Source organism: Procambarus clarkii, chromosome 22, assembly GCF_040958095.1.
Source record: "Procambarus clarkii isolate CNS0578487 chromosome 22, FALCON_Pclarkii_2.0, whole genome shotgun sequence".
Taxonomy (NCBI): Eukaryota; Metazoa; Arthropoda; class Malacostraca; order Decapoda; family Cambaridae; genus Procambarus; species Procambarus clarkii.
This window is the reverse complement of record NC_091171.1, coordinates 22,770,658-22,790,217: the sequence shown is the minus strand read 5'-3', so window position 1 is coordinate 22,790,217 and position 19,560 is coordinate 22,770,658. Positions and strand designations below refer to the sequence as shown.

The window sequence follows — 19,560 nt, the reverse complement described above, 5'->3', positions numbered from 1 at the left end:
TTCGAGTTGAGATGTGAGTGGCGGCTGCCTCCCAGGTAAGTCCCGGGAGGTGGGACGTACGTTTACTTTTTCTGTGGTTAGGTAGCTCCGGGGAGCTGGAGGGGCTTTCCACAGAAAACCAGCGTTGAATGTAATCAAACACCATTTTCTGGGTGAGTCCTGGAGGCTCCCTGGCAACCCTCCCTCCCTCTCTCTGGTCGGCTGTTTTCACATTATTTACATTCAGCCTCTGAACTGGGGGTTGGATGGCCAGCACGGGGTGGGGTGGGGGTGGGGGGCTGGGGCTCCCCTTTTCCCCGTTGGATTGAGTTCTGCTTTTTAGTTCGGCTGTAGGTAGCAATTTGTAGCTAGGTGTCGTTTGTTTTGAGATACCTACCTTTCTGGATGCTAAACCCAGTAGATGGCAGACAGAATGCTTCCAACCACATAGGGGTTTCTATAGGCCATTGCTCCTTGTGCCTCTGAGGGGGCTAGGTTCTGGCTCATGGTCCCCTGGTAGGCTAAAACTCCAATTGAATTGACTGATGCCACAGTCTAATATATGCATATCATCCCAGTATAACTCCAAGAAGCCTCCGGGACTCACCCAAAAAATGATGTTTCATTGCATTCAATGCTAGTTTTTTCACCTTAATATTTTACAGGTGTATATGTCCTTTGTGAACTACTTGCCGTCACTTTCAATTGAGGTTGGTGTAGGAAGACAAACTCCCTATCTCTACATCATCATTGCCACATTTGAACTTGCAGCCAAGATAATTTCATCTTTAATTTGTGATCAGGGGGTGATGCAGCGCCGATACTTTGCCATCATTGCCTCTGTTAATTCAGTCTTGGCAAACTTAAGTAAGTGCCTAGCTTAGAGTGTAGATGATATTCTGATTTTTTTGAAAGATTGGTTTATAAGTAATCTGATACATACCCTTGAGAGTGCCATTGTAAACACCCAGGGCCAGTGGTACTGTACCTTAAGGCCAACTAGGCAAACTTGTAGGGCGCAAACCTCAGAGAGGGCACACAGTACTGTACTGACCTTTGAGGGTCACCGTTTTATACAAATTAGTTGTTTTACATCAGGGATTACTTTTACATTTTTACATTGTATTACTTTTTCTTGCAATTTGTTTAGTTCATTTATTATGCACCCCATACTCATCCAATGGGAAGTAGTGGAAAGGGTTACAGAGGCACATAATGGGCTCAGGGACTGAACCCCACAATTCATTTAGCTAAGCAAGTTACAATCTAGATGAGCTAGTTACAAAATTCTATGCACATACTCACATGAACAATGGGCTCGAGACTAAACTAAATTTAGCAGTTTTAGGTTTTATGCTTTTTGTTTTTCTACAAATTAAATAAAAGTTTTTGAAGGGAAGTGCCTTGTGGCTTCCTGAAGCTACAGTGCCAAATTACTAGGTGCCATCAGTCGCGGAGTTTTTATGCATACTGGGGACCACAAGCTAAAATATGGTCCCCTCTAAAGAGGTAGAGAGAACAGCGACACTATGATAAAATTGTTAGTGAATTTTAATCATGTTACCCACTACCAGGGAAGCACCCACAATGTCAATGAAAGAAAATAGACCACTTCTGTTATAAGGAAATATCGATGCCTTAAAATCCCCAAAAAGAGCTCCCCTAGCAATGTAAAATGATCGAAAATTCATGAAACTAGCTCATGCTCATTCGTCCTACCTCCCCAGTCTTTTTGGGAAAAGTTGGGTCAGCCAGTTACTCTACTCTCTGGTCTTGTTGCTGGTAGCTAGTGCACTGGCTGTCCACTCTGTTGCTCTGGCTCTTGTGTCCTACTTCAGCTAAGTGGTGTTTTTTCTGAGGGATGTCCCGTCGACTTCTTGAAGCTATGTCAATGATTAAGTGCCATACTGCTAGGTGTTATCAGTCGAGGAGTTCTATTGGCCTACAGGGGACCACGAGTCAGAACCTGGCCCCCTCAGAGAGGCACAGGGAGTGATGACCTATCTATGAACACTTTAGGGGGGCTTCCTCACTTGGGGTGTTCCTCATCTTTCAGGTAATCCTGTGGTCTAGGACTGACCGTCTTTCCTCAGGTTGGGAGTGTTTGTTGGCTGGTGGGGTGCACTGTGGTCTGCATGACCAGTTATTTAGTTAACACAAGGCACGCCGATGTTTTTCCCAGGCTTCTTGTTTACCACAGTTAGGGCTTGGGGGGAGGGGGCTTTGGGTTCTTGTTTTCATAGGCATTTTGCCTTTTTTTGCTTTGGGGGTTCTGCCTTTCACCTTATTAAGCTTGCCTATGGTGTGTGCTGTTGAAGCCCCTTGCTACCCTGTAGGCTTTACCTTGGGTCTTGAGTAGCTTGATTGACTGCACTGACAGGGTTTACCAGTGTAGTGGACTCCAGTGCCTGGGCGCCTACCTTGCAGGCCCTGGAAAATCCCTACAGGCTCGGTTGTACTATGGATGCCTCTTCCAAGCCTACTCTCGCCTTGTGTGAATTTGAGGGTTGATCGTCACCTGTGCCTCCTGACGACATTCATATGTTCTGCCAAAATTGTAACTTGCTTAGCTAAACGAATTGTGGGGTTTAGTCCCTGAGCCCATTATGTGCCTCTGTAACCCTTTCAACTACTGCCCACAATATGGGTATGGGTAAATAATAAATGAATTAAACTAAAAACTAACTGCTTCCACCATGCTACTTGTTGGGTCGGTGATACCTTTGACCTCAAGTCATGTGGGACTTGTTCCCCGCCTTCCCCAGTGTGCTCCATATTACTCATTCTACTGTAGAAATTCAGAGGTAGCAAGAGGGGGCCACTTTACATCTCGGATTTTCTGTTTTGCAGTGGGCCAGGTTGTATGCCCGGTCGGATGCCCTGGATCTGCCCTGTTTGGTATTTAAGGATTCGGATTTGGGGGTGTAGTTCCATCTGCACCCCACTATTCCATTACTGATGGGCAGGTCTCCCCCTTCTCTTTTTTCTCCTGCTTCCAGCTCTGAAGCATCTGAGAGTTTTGAACTCGGGGCAGGGTTAGCTTGGGATGTGGCTTGGTTTCTGGAGTTTGCCCCCTTCCGATGTAGGCGCAGAGGCAGTTGAACTGCTCTATCCTGCTGAAGCTTCTGGGGTCTTCCTAGCTGGCCCCTTCCTTCGAGACTTTTACCTTGGACTCCGCTTTCCCTTCCTGGGTGGTGGGTGTGCATGAGTGCTCTGTCTTGGGGCCCTTGAATGCAGTTCCCGGGGCTTGAGGGAGTCGAGAATGGACCTGTTGGGTTCCGTTTGACCCTTTTTGGGCACTAGTGCCTTCTGTGAAGGGTCTGTTGCTACAGGAGGGGGGTTTCTTATCCCCCCTTTCCTGTATGAGTTTGAGTTAGGTGTGGCTCCACCCAGGGTGTGTTTCCATGTGCCTTTGGGCACACTGGACTCACCTTTCCAGAGGTTTCCTACCTCTCTTTTCTCCTTGCTCAGGCTCAGGAGGCCCTTGGTACTAACCTCCTGCATGATCCAGTCTATCCTCAGTCATGGATCCGGCCTTTTTCGAGTTCAGTTTATCCTCTCTCTCTCTTGGGTGCATTAAGAGGTTCCGGAGTCATCCCAACTAGCGAACTATCTGTTGTTTTCCCTTGGGAGCATGACATGGGTTTTGCCATATCCACACTGTTCATTGGCGGGAAGGGTCTTCTGTGTTGCAGGTTTCCTCAATGCGTGCCTCTTTCCTCTTGCCCTTTTCCATAACGTGGGTCTTGTGCAGCTGCATGCTTAGGTCCTCAATCTGTCGGCTGCCTTGGTTGCTGATTACTTTCGCACCCATTCACACTTGGCTTCGATCACTTGTTTCCTGAGCCTCCTCGAGCTTCATTCTGATTGGCTTACGTAGGATGTGGGGGTGCTCAGTGAGGTTCCTCTTGAGTGGTTTTGGTCTCTGCTGCTTAGGTGTTGTCTGCCATTCTTAAGCTGTATGCTTCAATTTTCCAGGAGGCAGTTTCCTTGTTTCTTCCTGTCTCGCGTGTAGACAGACTGTGCTTGCTCTTCCTTTGGATTTAGCATGATCCCTGGCTCTCATTTCAGCTTCTCCATTTTGTTCTCTACTGTTCCCTAAGAACATAGTTTCTCATTGTTTTATTTTTCTGGGGGGAGCCCCGTCGGCTCCCCGGAGCTATCCCAGGCTGATATGCTAATGTCAGACTTTTGCATCAGTCATGTGTATGGAGTTCTTAGGCCTACCGGGGACCACGGCCAGAACCGGGCCCCCTCAGAGAGGCAAGGGGAGCAATGGCCTATAGAAGCCCCCGTGTAGTTGGAAGCATTCTATGTCTGCCATCGACCGGAACAGGCACCCAGAAAGGTAAGCGCCCCAAAACAAACCCCTATTCTGGTTAAAATTGCTACCAAAAACCGAACTAGTGGATAGAACTCCCCAACCGAAAACAAGCAAACTAGTGTGACGTCACACACTGCCGCGCCGCTGTCTGCGCAGCTCCCCCCTCCCCGGGAGGGGGAAGGGCGAGCCCCAGACCCCCCGCGCCGGCTACCCACACCTCAGTTCTTGAGGCTGATGCTATAGGCGATGGTCGTGTGCTCTGGCTCTGGTGTCGCTACTGCACTGTGCTTTGCGTGTGGTGTTAGTTTTGTGGGTGCGAGAGCCAGGAGTTATCTTCAGTACTCGGGCTGCATGCGCCTAGGGCTGCCTTCCCTAGGTGCCCTGTAAGTACTGCCCTTGGGGCTTGGGGCCACCTTCCACAGGTTCCTCGGGGTCTGCCTCTGCTGGTCCGTTTTACCTTTCGGTTTTTCGGCCGCCTGTTGGGCTCTTGGGTGTTCTGTTCTCCCTTGTTACCGGCAGGTAAGAGGCAGTTTGCACTGGTAGGGGCGCAGGGTGCTGCTCAGCTTGTATTTCCCGACATCGCGGCCGGCTCTGTTCCTTGGGGTTCGCTGTCCTCTTGCGGGGTTTTGTTTTTCTTTTTGTTTTGCCTGGTGGGGGGGGGGTTCTGTCATTTTATTAAGTTTGTTTTTGCCCTTCCACTGTTCTCCTCGGTGGCGCCCCCTGCTAGGCCCCCGTGAGTGTACACGTCCCTGGGGTTCAGCTTTAGAAGTTTGCTTGGTAGTTTTGGGCGCTGGTTTGCAGCACCCTGCCTGGGACTACCTGAGCGCGAGTCCTCTTAAAGTAAATGCTCAGGACTCTGGGAATCCCCTAGGGGGCGCGTGGGTCAGATGGATGTGACCCCGGAGTCCCCACTCGCTGTGTGCGAGTTTGAGGGTTGCTCGGTCCCCTTGTCTCAGGGTGACCCTCATTGTTTTTGCCTCTGCCACACTGCCTGTTGGGTCGGTGATACTTTCGACCCTGAGTCCTGTGAGTGTTGCTGCTTGCTTGTGACTCAATTTACCCAATCCTCTGATGATTCTATTCGGGTACAGGCGGCACGTGCATTGCAGTCTAGGTTTCGTCTGTTGCAACGCGCTCGGTTGGTTGCTTCCCCGGATGCCCCGGGGCTGCCCCGCTTTGCTTTTCGAGACCCGGACTTGGGGGTGGGGGTCGCTTCGATCCTGGTTCAGTCCGCACCTCCTTGTCCTTCCCCTTCTGTTCGTTCTGGTCCCCCGCCCCTGCTTCCGACCCCGAAGCGTCTGAGGGTTTCGGGGTCGGAGCAGGGGTTACTTGATCTCGAGACTCGGGCAGCTTCGGGGGTTGCCCCTTCTGGGGGGGGGCGGCAGAGGCATTCAAGTCTTGTCTCCCGGCCGAAGCTTCAGGGTCTGACCAGTGGGCCCCCCTTCCTCCAGCTTTTCTGGCTGCTCCGTCCTTGTATTGTGGGGTCGGGGCTTGGGGAGAGGACTCGGCCTCGGGTCCTGTGGTGACGGACCTCGAGGCTGGGGAGGGGCTGACTTGGGGGCCTTGGGCCCCGCTGGACCCTGCCTGGGTTTTTCTTCCCACTGAGCGGGGCTTATTGTTACAAGGAGTGGGGTTTTCTTTCCCCCCCACATTCAAGTAGTATCCAACATTCTGGCCAACAGTCTGTCCTACTTTCTTCCTTTTTTCCACGAAATGAATCGTCAAAGCCGATTCCTTCCTCTGCCTCTACTGGACATTCGGGCATCTCGGTCTCGGCGTCTGCCTCTTTACACAGCACCATTCCCTGACTGCAAGGCCCTTGTGGTAGATGCCTTTTAGCTGGACTAGTCGAGGTGGGGGTGCATTTTTACCTCTTTTTTTTTTTTTTTTTTTTTTTTTTTTTTTTTCCTCCCCCAGTCCGGCTGTTGCTCAGTGCTAGTGAAGCTGGGGTCATACAGGAGGGGAAAGTGAGTCTTCTGGATCCTTGGTGGCTCACCCAGCCTTGGTTTCAGGCGCTGCTTGCTCAGTGTCTGAACCCCGGGCGTCTTTCTGCGGCTCTGCCACTGTCAGAAGGTCAAGCAATTGACGTACTTCGCTGGTTCGATCTTCTCTTCCGCTTTAAACGTCTAGACTTTTTGACACGTATTTATTGCCATTTGTATGGTGACCAGGTGGCTGGCTCAATGTTGTCTCACCTGCAGTCTTCTCAGCAACAGTATTAGCACTCTTGGCAGTCTTTTTGCCATTTTCTCTTCCTTCGTTGTTGTCCTTCCATTTCCAACTGAGTTGTTTTATCCATTCTTGGCTTTTCTTTGATCGACATCATGATGAATACTGTCGCTTCTTATTGTGCAGCATTGGAGGAGCCACTTCTGTTTGCGTTCGAGGTTAATGGGTCTTCAGCCCTGTTTCGCAAGCTTTCTTGCTGTGTTTCACCTCTGGCCTGCTCATGCACCACCTGAGCCTGCCCGGTTTTTGAACTAAGTTCTTTCTTTTCTCTCTACTGCTTGATTACTCTTATCTAGCCAAACACAATATACTTAACTCTTGTCAATATGGCTTCAGACCCAAAAAAAGCACTAATGATGCACTTATTAGTATGATTAACTTGATTCATGCAGCTCTTGATAAAAATGAGTTCCCTGTTGGGTTATTTGTGGATCTGCGTAAGGCTTTTGACACTGTCAACCACCAAAACCTTCTTCTTAAATTACATCATTATGGGGTCAGAGGACACTCCCTGCAATACCTCAAATCTTACCTTACTGACAGGCTCCAGTATGTTTCTGTGAATAATTCAATTTCTCCCACCCTACCCATCAACATCGGTGTTCCTCAGGGCAGAATACTTGGCCCTCTCCTCTTTCTCATCTACATTAATGACCTTCCAAATGCCTCCCAACACCTCAAACCAATTCTATTTGCTGACGACACAACCTTCATTTACTCCAGTCCTGACCCCCTTGCTCTAAATGCCACAGTAAATACTGAGCTAAATAAAGTACATCTTTGGCTAACGGCCAACAAACTCACCCTTAATATTGACAAAACTTTCTATATTCTGTTTGGCAATAAATCCTCTAATCAAATAAATCTCAGAATAAACAATACCCAAATTTGTAACAAATTAGATGGCAAATTCCTTGGCGTTCTCATTGACCACAAGCTGAATTTCCAGGGACACATTCTAAATATATCAAAAAAAGTTTCAAAAATTGTTGGCATTCTTTCTAAGATCAGATATTATGTACCCCGCCATGCCCTGGTGACGCTCTATTACTCCCTCATCTATCCATATCTCAACTATGGCATTTGTGCTTGGGGTTCTACTACCCAAAATCATTTACGTCCTCTAATTACTCAACACAAAGCTGCTATTAGGACAATATCTAACTCTGGCCCCAGACATTACTCGGTACCCCTACTCAAATCTCTGAATATGTTAGATATTAAGTCACTGCACATTCTCTCATGTGTATTATACATATATAAAATGCTGAACTGTAATGCCAGTCCTGACCTCAAAAGCGTCATTGAAGGTTGTAACAGATCCCATGAGCACCACACCAGAAATAAATTCAGTTTTGATATTCCAAGAGTACGACTTAATCTAACTAGAAATGCTCTATAAATCAAGGGGCCCAGAATGTGGAATGACCTTCCCAACCATGTTAAAGACTGTACCTCTCTCAGCCAGTTTAAGATAAAAAAACGAAGTACTACCTAATAAATTCCCTGTAACCTACCTTACCCCCCTATTGTCAACCCATGTCTGTTTTCTTAAACAACGCTGTTTGTCGACCTAATTGTGTTTGTGCTGCGTTTTCAGCCATGTTTCCCCCTTTTTTATCTTTATTTTTATTTGTTCTCAGCACATTTTATTCCTTATACTCAATTAGTATTAAGTTTTAGTCATTAATGTTTTTCCTGCCCGAAATGCTTTGCGTAATAGTGGCTTTAGGCATTGTATGTACTAGCTCCATCTATAAATCAATCAAATTATGTAAAATCTCTTGTATGTATGTATGTACCTTACCTGAATAAACATTTTATTTTTATTTATTTATTTTATTTTATTAACAGTAGCCCCTTCGGCCCAAGATTGTTTTTGGAAGGCGTTTTTGCTTTCCGTGGCCTCCAGTTGTCAGATGGGTGAGCTTCATGCTCTACTCTGGCACAGAGGGGTTTTGTTCTTTTGGTCCTTTTGGTCGTTCTGTTAGGTTGCAGCCAGCTCATTTTTCTAATGAAGAATGAGTCAGCAGGGTTTTGGAAGGGTTCTTTAGTTGTAGATGCTTGGTTGGTTTGGCCGGGGGTGCTTCATGCGCTTTGCCCAGTGGCAGGTTTACAACGATACCTTGGGCCACCAGTTGTTTCAGTGGACTTGTTGTGGGTTGATCCAGTTTCCCTGGTTTCCTTTTCCAGTGCTCGTATTTCTCAGGTTGTCCGCAGTGTCATTACAGCTAGTCAGCCTGCAGTCTATCCTCATGCTCATGATGTCGAGAAGTACGCCGCTATGACGGCTGTGTTTGGTAATGCATCTTGGCTGATGCATTACCACAGCCCCCTGGCTGTGGTAATGCCCTTGGGCACAGGGGTTTTGGAGGTTGAACAGGATCTTGGCTGCAAGTTATATTCTTAAAGTCCCTCATCCTCTGTGGCCTTGTGCAGCTTTGCGTCGTGTGTTGCAGAGATGGGTCTCTCCTTTGACTTAGTACCTGCAATGCTTTTACCTCTCTGGTAAGTGTACCTTTTTGTCCTTCTCTGTGGGTAGTTAGCTTCAGGGAGCCGATGGGGCTCCCCTCAGAAAACCACCCTTGAATGTAATGAAACGCCAGTTTCTAGGTTAGGCTTGGAGGCTCCCCGACACCCTCTCGCCTCCAGGTCGTCGGTGTGTTTTATCATTATAGAACCGACAGGAGGGGGGCCCGGCTTACCCGAGTTGGTTGTCTAGCAATCTAGTAGGGGGCTAGTTTCACAATTTTTGTTGCTTGTATTCATTGTTGGGGAGTTCTTTTGGCAATTTGGGGGCTGCAGTCTCGTGTTTAACCATGAAGTGGCCTATTTTGATTTGCCTATCTTTCTGGGTGCTTTCCCTAGGTGGTGTCAAAGATAACCTTTAAATGTAAAGTGATCATCGGCCATCGCTCCCTGCACCTCTGAGGAGGACCAGGTTCTGGCTCATGGTCTCCAGTAGGCAAATAGATGGCACTAAGTAGTATGGCACTGATCAGTGTATGATAGCTTTATTGAGCTTCCTGGGCTCACCCAGAAACTGGTGTTTAATTACATTCAACACTGTTTTTTCCTTTTGGGATTTACAGGAAAACACTTTCACAGGCAGTGTATTTAGCAAACAAAGTAGTTTGAATCACATGATGGGTTTTAGTTAGAAGTTAAAGTCATCTGCATATACAGTATTCCCATTGTAGCTATTTCATACATTACAGCTTCCCTGTTAGCAATATCAATACCATTTTTTCATGTTAAGAAATGTTTCATGTGTGCATTCTTTCATAATGCAATTAGAAAGAGTAATACAATTGTGTACATGATTGCCATAAGTAATGTGAAATGAGGGGGTCTACGTAGTGCAATTGGGTTCATTCTCAAACCCAGTCCCACCTGGGATCAAGAATCCCGGGTGGGACTGAAAGTGTTGGGTACATTTCCAATCACCTAATGCTTTTGTTCACCTAGCATTAAATAAGTACCTGGGATGACCAAACCACACATCAGAAGATGAAGAAACAACGACGTTTCATTCGCACACGACTTGATAATGGTCCAGGATGGTCCAGGACAATTTCCTCATCATCTGATGTGTGCTTTGGTCATCATTTTTTCAGCCACGTTATTGTGACTCATTGTCTGCGTAAGTGCCTCAGAGTTCGTCAATTGTTGTGGGGTTGCATCCTGAGAAGGGCCAGTAATTTGCCCTTGGGGGCCCTTGATATCAGCCCAACATAAATATATGTATACTGTACATATACAGGTTGTTTGTCTCGTGCTAAATGAATTATGAGAATTATAAATGAAACTTTTGATAATGGGTGACATACAGGAATTATACATACAGGAATCAAACTTACATACTGACATACATCCCTTGTCAGGAACTAGAGCCTCTTGAGCATATTGAAGTCCAACTTCGGTAGTTGGATTTATATTGAATTTAGTTCAGTATATCTTGCCCAAACCGCTGTGCGTATTGGTGGCTTTAGGCATATTATGTACTAGGTGTCTAGAAATCCAACATTCTGTTTGTAACTCATCTTGTATGTATGTACTTTTACATGAATAAACATTTATTTTATTTATTTATTTATTTATTTATTTATTTATTTATTTATATTTATTTACTAGCTAAAAGTGATGCTGTGCACATCATCCACAGCACCATTCCATTGCCATTATATTTTGTTAAGAATGATGCATGGGATCTACTTTTTTTTCCCAACAATTCGTATGTCAAACTAAAAAATGTCTAAATAAATTCGGTATATTTTGCTAATTTTGCCTAACCCGTGGCATTATATTTAAACAACATTCATAATTTGTTTGTATACTTTCTATGAACATGCAGTATATCTATTGGCTACATAAAATGCCTGTGAAAAAAAGTTAATTATTTTATAATTTCCGATTTGTCATTTTGTGTCGGTTGTTTCATGTGATTGTATGCTTATATTATTAATTTTCTTTTCCTCAGCAATAACATTTGCCTGGAATTTTTTGACACTGGGTGCATGCTGTGCATGGTACGGCTTCAGCGTAGGTACCTGTATGTCCGTAGAACCAGTGTTGCTTGTGGAGCACTTAGGACTCAAGCTCTTGCCGCACTCCTTTGGGTTGATGCTCTTCATAAATGGAATTGGTGGTCTTCTACTATTCCCCTTAACTGGTAAGGAATTTTTTATTTTATATAATGTAGCCTGTAGCAGCTACATCAGAATGCTGTGCTGATGAAGCCGTAGCAGCTACATCAGCACAGTGAGCAAGTACTGCTACATCTGCACCTCACTGCAGATGGAGAGTATATTGCTGCATGAGCCCAGATCATTATTATTTTCATCACAGAGTAGCCAGCAGCAACAGCTTTTACCAGCTTTGGTTCTTTGCTTCACCAAACAAACTTAGGTACAACTAGTGATGGGACGATATTTAATTTCATCTTTCTATTCTAAAAAATCATCTTTCTGTATGATAGGGATTTTTTTCTGTTTTGTTATTCATTAATTCAGTGACATTTGTATGGCAAGTTTTGGTAAATATGGCAAGACAAAAATTTTTTAAATTATTTATAGTGTTAGAATCTTTCATCCAAATGAAAAACCCTTTTCTTTTTACACAGGTTGGCTGAGTGATGTGGCAGGCAACTATGTTATTACATACTATTTCATTGGAGGCATTTCATTAGTTCCTGGTCTTCTGTGGACTTCAGTACCCTGTTTTACAAAGCTCATTGATATTCCTTCAAAATCCCCCACTGATAATGTTTAGGGCATTGGTTATAATTTCTAAGAGTGGCAAATTAAACAAGCTTACAGTTTTGAAGGCAGTTACTTCACAAATGTTAACATACGTCCATTGGATATGCAGCACATAAGTTATATATATAAAACAAATGTCAAAAAACAAAAACAAAATAAGTGTACAGTTAAGTACTGTACTTACAATGCTCTATCTGGGTATTTAAGCAGATTGATCATTTCGTTTTAACAGAAAAAAACATTAATTTCTTTATGAGCTTTTGGTGAAATACTTCACATTTTGTAAATTCACTGCTTTTAGAGATGTCATTCCTCACAAAAGGCAGAGAATAAGTAGTGCATACAGTAGGGACATGTACTGTATATGAATGTTTATACAGTATATGGTATGTGTGTGGGAAGGGGGGTGGGGTGGGGTTGTAACATTATTGAAGTGTAGTTATAAGATGAAAGTTACTCTTGTGATATCCCATCTTCCCTATAATCTGTCGTATGACGTTTTGAAGCTTCCAACACCTTTGGCATCCATTATCTTCTCATTTAATTTATTTCAAGTGTCAATAATTCTGTTCCCAAAAAGATAATTTATACAAAAAAATTTGGTAATTTTGATTTCTTAGCTAGAATCTATGGCCTCCGGTTCTTGAATTTGCAGGTTTAAAAAGAAAAACCTTCTTTGTAAATTTGTTAATGGCTATCCTGATTTTGTATGTGATCATATAACGTATTCTGAGGGGATCCCCATCGGATTGAACTGATATTAGCTATATTAGTCTGGGGCTTCACTCGTACAGAGATCTATGCCTACCAGGAACCACAAACCAGAACCTGGTTCCCTCAGAGAGGTGAAGGTAGCAATGGCCTGTGAAAATGCAAAACGCCACTCTTTGAGAGTATATTCGTGTCTGTCATCGACTGGAGTTAAGTACCCAGAAAGGTAGGCACCCCAAAACAGATTTCAGCTGGTAGAAAAGTTCAACCAAAGACCAAACAGAGCCCAGGAACTTCCCCCAAGAAAATAAAGGTAACAAACAAATCGTCATCAACCCGATGCTCTACTTATTCGCACCAAACTTGGGGGCGTTGGTTGCTTCGATCTTGGTTCAGTCTGTGCCCATGAGTCCTTTCTCTGTTGGTGTGGTTCGCCCTGTTCCTCTTCCCTTGCTGCTGGCTCCCAAACGTCTGAGGGTTTCAGAGTCAGGGCGGGGTTTAATTGGGAATGAGACTCTGGCTGCTCCTGGGCTGTCCCATTTGATGTGGGGGACAGAAGCCATTGAGCCTGAGCCTCCTGCTGAGGCTTCTGGGTCTTACCAGCAGACCCCCCCCCCCCACCCCTTCTTTGATTATTTTTCCCTGGAAAGGAAAGGATTCCTCCTTTGATTGCCTTTTCAAGGGTGGAGGGCATGGAGGTCGGCTCTGCCCCAGAGCCTGGTTTTGAGGCTTCTGGGACTGGGGTGCTTGGGCCCCTTTTGATCCTGCCTGGGGTGCTTGGGCCCCTTTTGATCCTGCCTGGGGTGCTTGGGCCCCTTTTGATCCTGCCTGGGCCCCTTTTGATCCTGCCTGGGCCTTGGTGCCTTCAGGGTTTGCTGTTGCAGGGTTCAGGGTTTTCATATCCTCCTTTCCTGTACGAGTTTGATATTGGTTCGGCTCCTCCCCAGGATCATTTCCGGATTCCTTTGGGTTCCGCAGCTTTGTCTTTCCGCAGGTTTTCCACCTCTTGGATTTCTCCTGCAGAGGTTTGGGAGGCCCTTGGTGCATACCTCCTGCAAGACCTGAACTTTGCCTTTGTGATGGGCCCCGTTCTCTTTTGAGTTCGGTTCTTCTTCCCCATATTGAGTGTGCTATGAGGTTCTGGCGTCTTCCTGGCTTGCAGACTGTCCTTTCTTTTCGCTTGGGGTATGGCAAAGGTTCACACTTGATTGGCGGGAGCTTACTATGGTATTGCAGGTTTACCTGCGTGGGTGCTTTTGAGCAGCTCAATGCGTGCCTTTACGCCCCTGTGCTTCTTTGTGAGGTTGGCTTGCTCCAGTTGTATGCCAAGGTCCCATCCCTTTTGGCTGCCTTGGCTGCGGAGGATCATCGTGCTCCTTGGGCTCTGCGGGTATCTAGCCTTGGTCCTGCACTCTTTTTCCCTTCTCGAGCTATCCTCGGACTGGCATCTGGAGGATGTGGAGGTGCCGAGTGCTGGGCTGTCGTCTGGGGCGTTGGCATCAACAGTTAGGGCATCGGCAGCATTGCTGAAACTGTATGAGCTTATCCTCCGGGAGGTGGTGTCCGTTTTTAGCTTTGTGTCTCAAGTATTGGCAGGTCATCCTTGCTCTTTCTTGATTCGGCCTAGGCCCTGGCTCTTAGGTTTTTGTCTCCTTTCTGTCCGTTATTGTTTTCAGACTCGATTGTTTCTCAGTTTTTGCAGGCAGCTTCTGCTAGTTGCCTTTCTTGTTGACCAAACCCCCGCACACTAGAAAGTGAAGAGACGACAACGTTTCGGTCCATCCTGGACCATTATCAAGTCGATTGCCTTTCTTTTTCTAATTTGTTGGTGATCCAGGGTGGGCATTCTCTAGTTTCCCGAGAAGGTTATGTCAGAGTTCAGGTCTCTGCAGGTCGAGGTAGGCCCTTGGTGCTAGGTTCTGTGCTGGTGTCTCCTCCGGAACCATCTTCGCCTGGTTGGCGCGGTGTTCCCTCTGCACATAAGTCGGCTTCTCAGAAGGGGCGCCGGCCCTTTCACAAGTCACCCCATTGACAGGGAGCTGGGGAAGAGGATGGCTCTGTTTGCCCACGCTTGGTCCCATGATTTGTGAGCGTTTCAGAGTGTGTCCCTCCAGCCCGTGGTGGTGTTGGTGGCTCCTCCTCCTCTCGGAGAATCGGAGTTGGCAGGGCAGGCTTCTTCCCCCTTCACTTCATCAGGTCATCCTGGAGAGGGTACACTTGGGCATGGTCAAGACGACTTCATCCCTCAAGTGAGTTTTTCGCTTGTTTCCAGTACCAAAACGGGACTGTGTGGATCTTCGGCTGATTCTGGACTTGTCCCGTCTGAACCGCTGGACTCTTTGCCCCTCCTTTCAGATGACTGCTCTCTCCCAGGTCCAGCTTCTCTTGGAGCCGGGTTCGAGGATTGTGTGTGGGAATCTTCGAGATGTGTATTGGCATGTTCCCATTCATCCGGGGATCAGGAACTGGTTAGGCTTTATGGTGGGGCGGCAATCTTACTGCTTTCGTTGCCTTCCCTTCGGACTGAATCTGGTGCCTCGCATTTTCACGCGTCTTACCTGGGTCGTGGTGGCCCATCTGCCTCTTCTAGGTGTTCAGGTCTTGGCCTACCTCGACGACTGATTGGTATGGGCTTCCAGCTAGTCCACTTGTTTGCTCGCCAGGGATTTGGCTCTTTCCCAGCTCGCTGGGTTTGGGTTCTTAGTGAACTGGAGGAAGTCCCATTTGGTTCCATCCTAGTTTCGAGCTTGGCTGGGTCTTGTCTGGGATTCTCGGACAGCGTTTGTGTCACTCTCTCCTGCTTAATTTTTAGGGGCTGCTTGGTCGGTGTCCGAACCCGGGGCGTTTTCTGCCGCTCCGCCTCTTTTAGAATACAGGCATACCTCAGTTTAAGAGTTTAATTGGTTCCTGGAGACGCCTCGTATTCCAAAAACTCGCATTCCGAAGCTAATTTCCCCATAAGAAATAACGGGAAATGAATTAATCCGTTCCTGACTACCCCAAAAACCCCACATCAAACTAAATTTTTATACCTAATTCATCTAAATAAACCTACAAAACTATGTTCAAGTTATTACTTACCTTGCTGTTGAATGCTGTAGGCGTATGGAAGATGGTGAGGAGGTGGGAGGAAGAGACGAGTTACTGTTTGGAAGGGGAGTCCCCTTCCATTATCACATCAGGCAGTGAGGACTTCACTGGTATGCACACTCTGGCACATTTTGCCTGCATACCACTAGGACTTGCTTGTTTTACTAAGAATTTGTCTAATGACACTTGTTTTTCCCTACATTTTAACACTTGTCTGTAGTAAGACATCACATTATCATTTAAAAGGTCAATGCAACGGCCTGCTACAGCTTTATCTGGGTGAGTTTTTTCAACAAAACTTTGCAGTTCTTCCCATACTCCACACATTTTCTTAATCAAGAAGGGACATCCTCTACTGCCTCTACTCACAGCTATTTTCTTAGGTTGAACCTTACCAATGGCTTTCTCGAGACCCATGGCAAGATATATAATGACAACTTTTATGCTCAAATGGCCAAAAAAACGATAAAAAACTGTAAATCCTTGTGAAGAATTCAGGTGGGATAGTCACTGGACACGAGACACTGGTAAACTGAGGCGCGATCGCCATGCCACCACGCGCCAGTCGGCTTGTACACGTATCAACAAACTCGCGTCCCGAGGTAACCCTCGCCTTCCAAGACATATTTTTGGAGTAAATCCTGCTCGTCTTCCGAAAAACTCGCATACAGGGACACTCGCATTCCGAGGTACCACTGTATAAGGCCGGTGAGTTACCTTGCTGGTTCGATCTACTCTTACGCTCTTTGCATCTGGTATTTGTCACATATGTATCCCCATCTGTATGGTGATCAGGTGGCCTCTCGCATGGTGTCTCACCTGCGGTCTTCTTCCCAGCAACAGTATGAAGTAACCCAGTAACAGTATATCTCTTGGCTTTTTTTTTTTTTTTTTTTTGCCACATCCTTTCTCTTTGTAGGATGACTTCTGTTTCTGTTCGTGTTTTGTCTTTTTCTTGACTCTTTCAGGACCTACATCTTATGCTCCGTTCTGTAAGCTATCTCGTGAATTTTTCCACCTCTGGCCTGTTCATGTGCCTCCTGAGCTGTCCTGGTGTTTGGAGTGGGTGCTCTCTTTTCTCTCTCTCCTCCTCGGTTTGTTGTAGCCCCTTTGGTCCAAGATTGTTTTCTAATGGTTTTGTTTTTGTTGGCTTTGGCCTCTGGGGGGTCTGGTCGATGAGCTTCATGTCCTCCGGCTCGGGGGTTTCTCTTGTTTTGGTCCTGGTGGACATTTTGGTCGTTTGCAGCTGTCTCATTCTTTTCTGGGGAATAATGAGATGGCTGGCTTCCGGAGGGGGTCTGTGTGTCATTGATGCTTGGTTTGGCAGGCCGGGGGTGCATCATGTCTTCTCTTCGGTTATCATGTCTTCTGTCGGGTTGTGGCTTTACGTCGTTACCTGCGTGCCTCAGGTTCTGTGTCTGGGGACGCGCTTTGGGTTGATGTGATATCCCTCATTCCCTGTACCAGGGCTCGGATCTCTCAGGTCATCCGCAGGATTATCAAGTCTAGCCAGCCTTCGGTCTACTCTCGTGCCCATGATATTCGGAAGTTTGTGGCTCTTACTGCTGTGTTTGGAAACATGTCTTGGGCTGACATTTGGGCATGGGGGTTTTGGAGGTCGAACAGGGTCCTGGCTGCCAATTATCTCGTGAACGTCCCGGGCCCTCAGCGGTTGTGTGTGGCCTTGGGCCGTCGATTGCAGCCAGTTGTCCCATCTTCGTCTTAAGGTTATCTTAAGATGATTTTGGGGTTTAGCATCCCCCGCAGCCCGGTCCTCGACCAGGCCTCTTTTTTGTTACAAACGCCCAGGAAGCAGCCTGTAGCAGTTTTCTAGCTCTCGGGTACCTATTTACTGCTAGGTGAACAGGAGCATCAGGGTGAAAGAAACTCTGCCCATTTGTTTCTGCCTCTACCAGGGATAAAACCCAGAACTTCAGGACTATGAATCCCAAGCCCTGTCTATTCAGCTATCTGGCTCCTACTTATACCTACCCCCTGACAGTGGCCTGACAGCGGCGTGACAGCTGAGTGGACAGTGCTTCGGATTCGTAGTCCTGAGGTTCTAGGTTTGATACCCGGTTTGATTAAACAGCTGCTACTGGCTGTTTCTGGGGGTGTGTAACAAAAAGGTCTGGTTGAAGACCGGACCGTGGGGACGCTAAGCCCCGAAATCATCTCAAGATAACCTCAAGATAACCCCTACTTATGAGGCATGCAGTGCTGCTGCCTCCTGGGAAAGTCCCTCTTTTACTTATCTTTGGGTAGCTAGCTCCAGGGAGCCAATGGAGCTCCCCTCAGAAAACCATCATTGAATTGAATGAAACTTAATTTTCTGGATGAGCCCTGGAGGCTCCCTGGCACCCTTCCTCACTCCCTCCGGTCGATGGTTTTTGTTTCCGTTTGATCAGTCTCTAAACTGGGGGTCTAGCGGCTGACTTGATATGGGGTCTTCCCCTTCCCCTGGAAGGCAGGGCACAAACGAGCGTCGGAATGATGACGATTTGCTTGTTACCTTGTTTTTCTTTGGGGGGGGGGGGGTTGTTCTTGGGCTCTGTTTGGTTTTGGGTTTCACTTTCCTACCAGTTGGGGTCTGCTTTGGGGTGCCTAAATTTCTGGGTGCCTAACCCTGGTCGATGGCAGACATAAATATACTCTCAAAAAGTAGAATTTTTATAGGCCATTGCTTCCTTTGCCTCTCTATGGGAACCAGGTTCTGGCTCGTGGTTCCCGGTAGGCATGGAACTCCATATGACTGAAGCCCCAGACTAATATAGCTAATATCAGTCTGATAGTTCCAGGGAGCCTTTGGGGTTTACCCAGAAAATGGCGTTTCATTACATGTAACGCTAGTTTTTTCATTTGTGTTCTTCTACCTGTTAACTTTGGCATCTGTAATACCTCCAGCCTCTACTCATAGCTCTTGTGGTTTAGATCCAAAAGCCTTTTAGTAGCATGTCTTTTCATCTTTTCTAGTTCATTGATATGCATCTTGAAATATGGACAGCACACAACTGCTGCATATTCTAACCTCAGTCTTGTGTGTGAAATATTTCTTTATCAGAGAATGAGGAGCCGGCGATGTTTCTGGTCATCTCACAATCAAGCCGATTGTGATTATTATCAAGTCGATTATCACAATCAACTTGATAATGGTCCAGGATGGACCAAAACGTTATTGTCTCATCTTCTGGTGTGTGGTTTAGTTCTCATATCTTCAAGCCACATTATTGTGACTCACCATCTGCATTTTTTTTTTTTAGCATTTCTCTATCATTCAATTTAAAAGCAGTTCTTATTTTCAAAATAGTGCAAGTTTCTCAAACTTTGCCCCTGATGCAACTTCTGATTCGAGTATCCACTGATCTTCTCTTCAAAATTTGTTGTAAAGTTTATACCTCCACTTTCATGAGGACTAGGTGGTGGCTATTATTAATGTCTCATATTCTTCCTTCTTTCTGGCAAAAGTATCAGAGGCCATGGTTTTTCCTGTTTTTTTCTTTCACTTTGCTGGTTCTTCATTTCTCAGCCAGTAGTCATATCTTTTCTGTCTTGACTTTCTGGAATGCCATTTCATGACCAATGATGTCACTTTCTACTAAGGCCTTCATAGACACACATTTTTTGAGCAGATATTTTTTTTTCTCCCTTTCGGCTCAGGCTTTTTTTCATTTCCAGCTAACTATTGTTCCTCTGGAGCCTACTTATTATTTGAATTGGGCTCTGTCATTTTTGTCCCCTCCTTAGTTTCTTGTGTGCCCCTCATTTGAGGATTTCGTTTTGAAGGTGACTTTTTTGTTGCCTCTGGCTTCTAGTGGTCTTATTTGTGAACCTCGTGCTCTTTTCTGCAAGGAATTTTTCCTTTTGTCCTGGGAATCGCTTTCTCTGTCTCCAGCCCACTTTGCCATTTTCAGCCATAAGTAGATTTTTTAAGTGCCTTATTTCTGGATACAGCCCCTTGTATTTTCC

General features: G+C 46.1%; 1 pseudogene; it reads left to right on the top strand.

The window, feature by feature from the left end:
* Positions 1 to 18,289, top strand: part of LOC138349725 (uncharacterized) — a 37,081-nt pseudogene extending 18,792 nt beyond the window's left edge.
* The last annotated feature ends 1,271 nt before the right edge of the window (positions 18,290 to 19,560 follow it).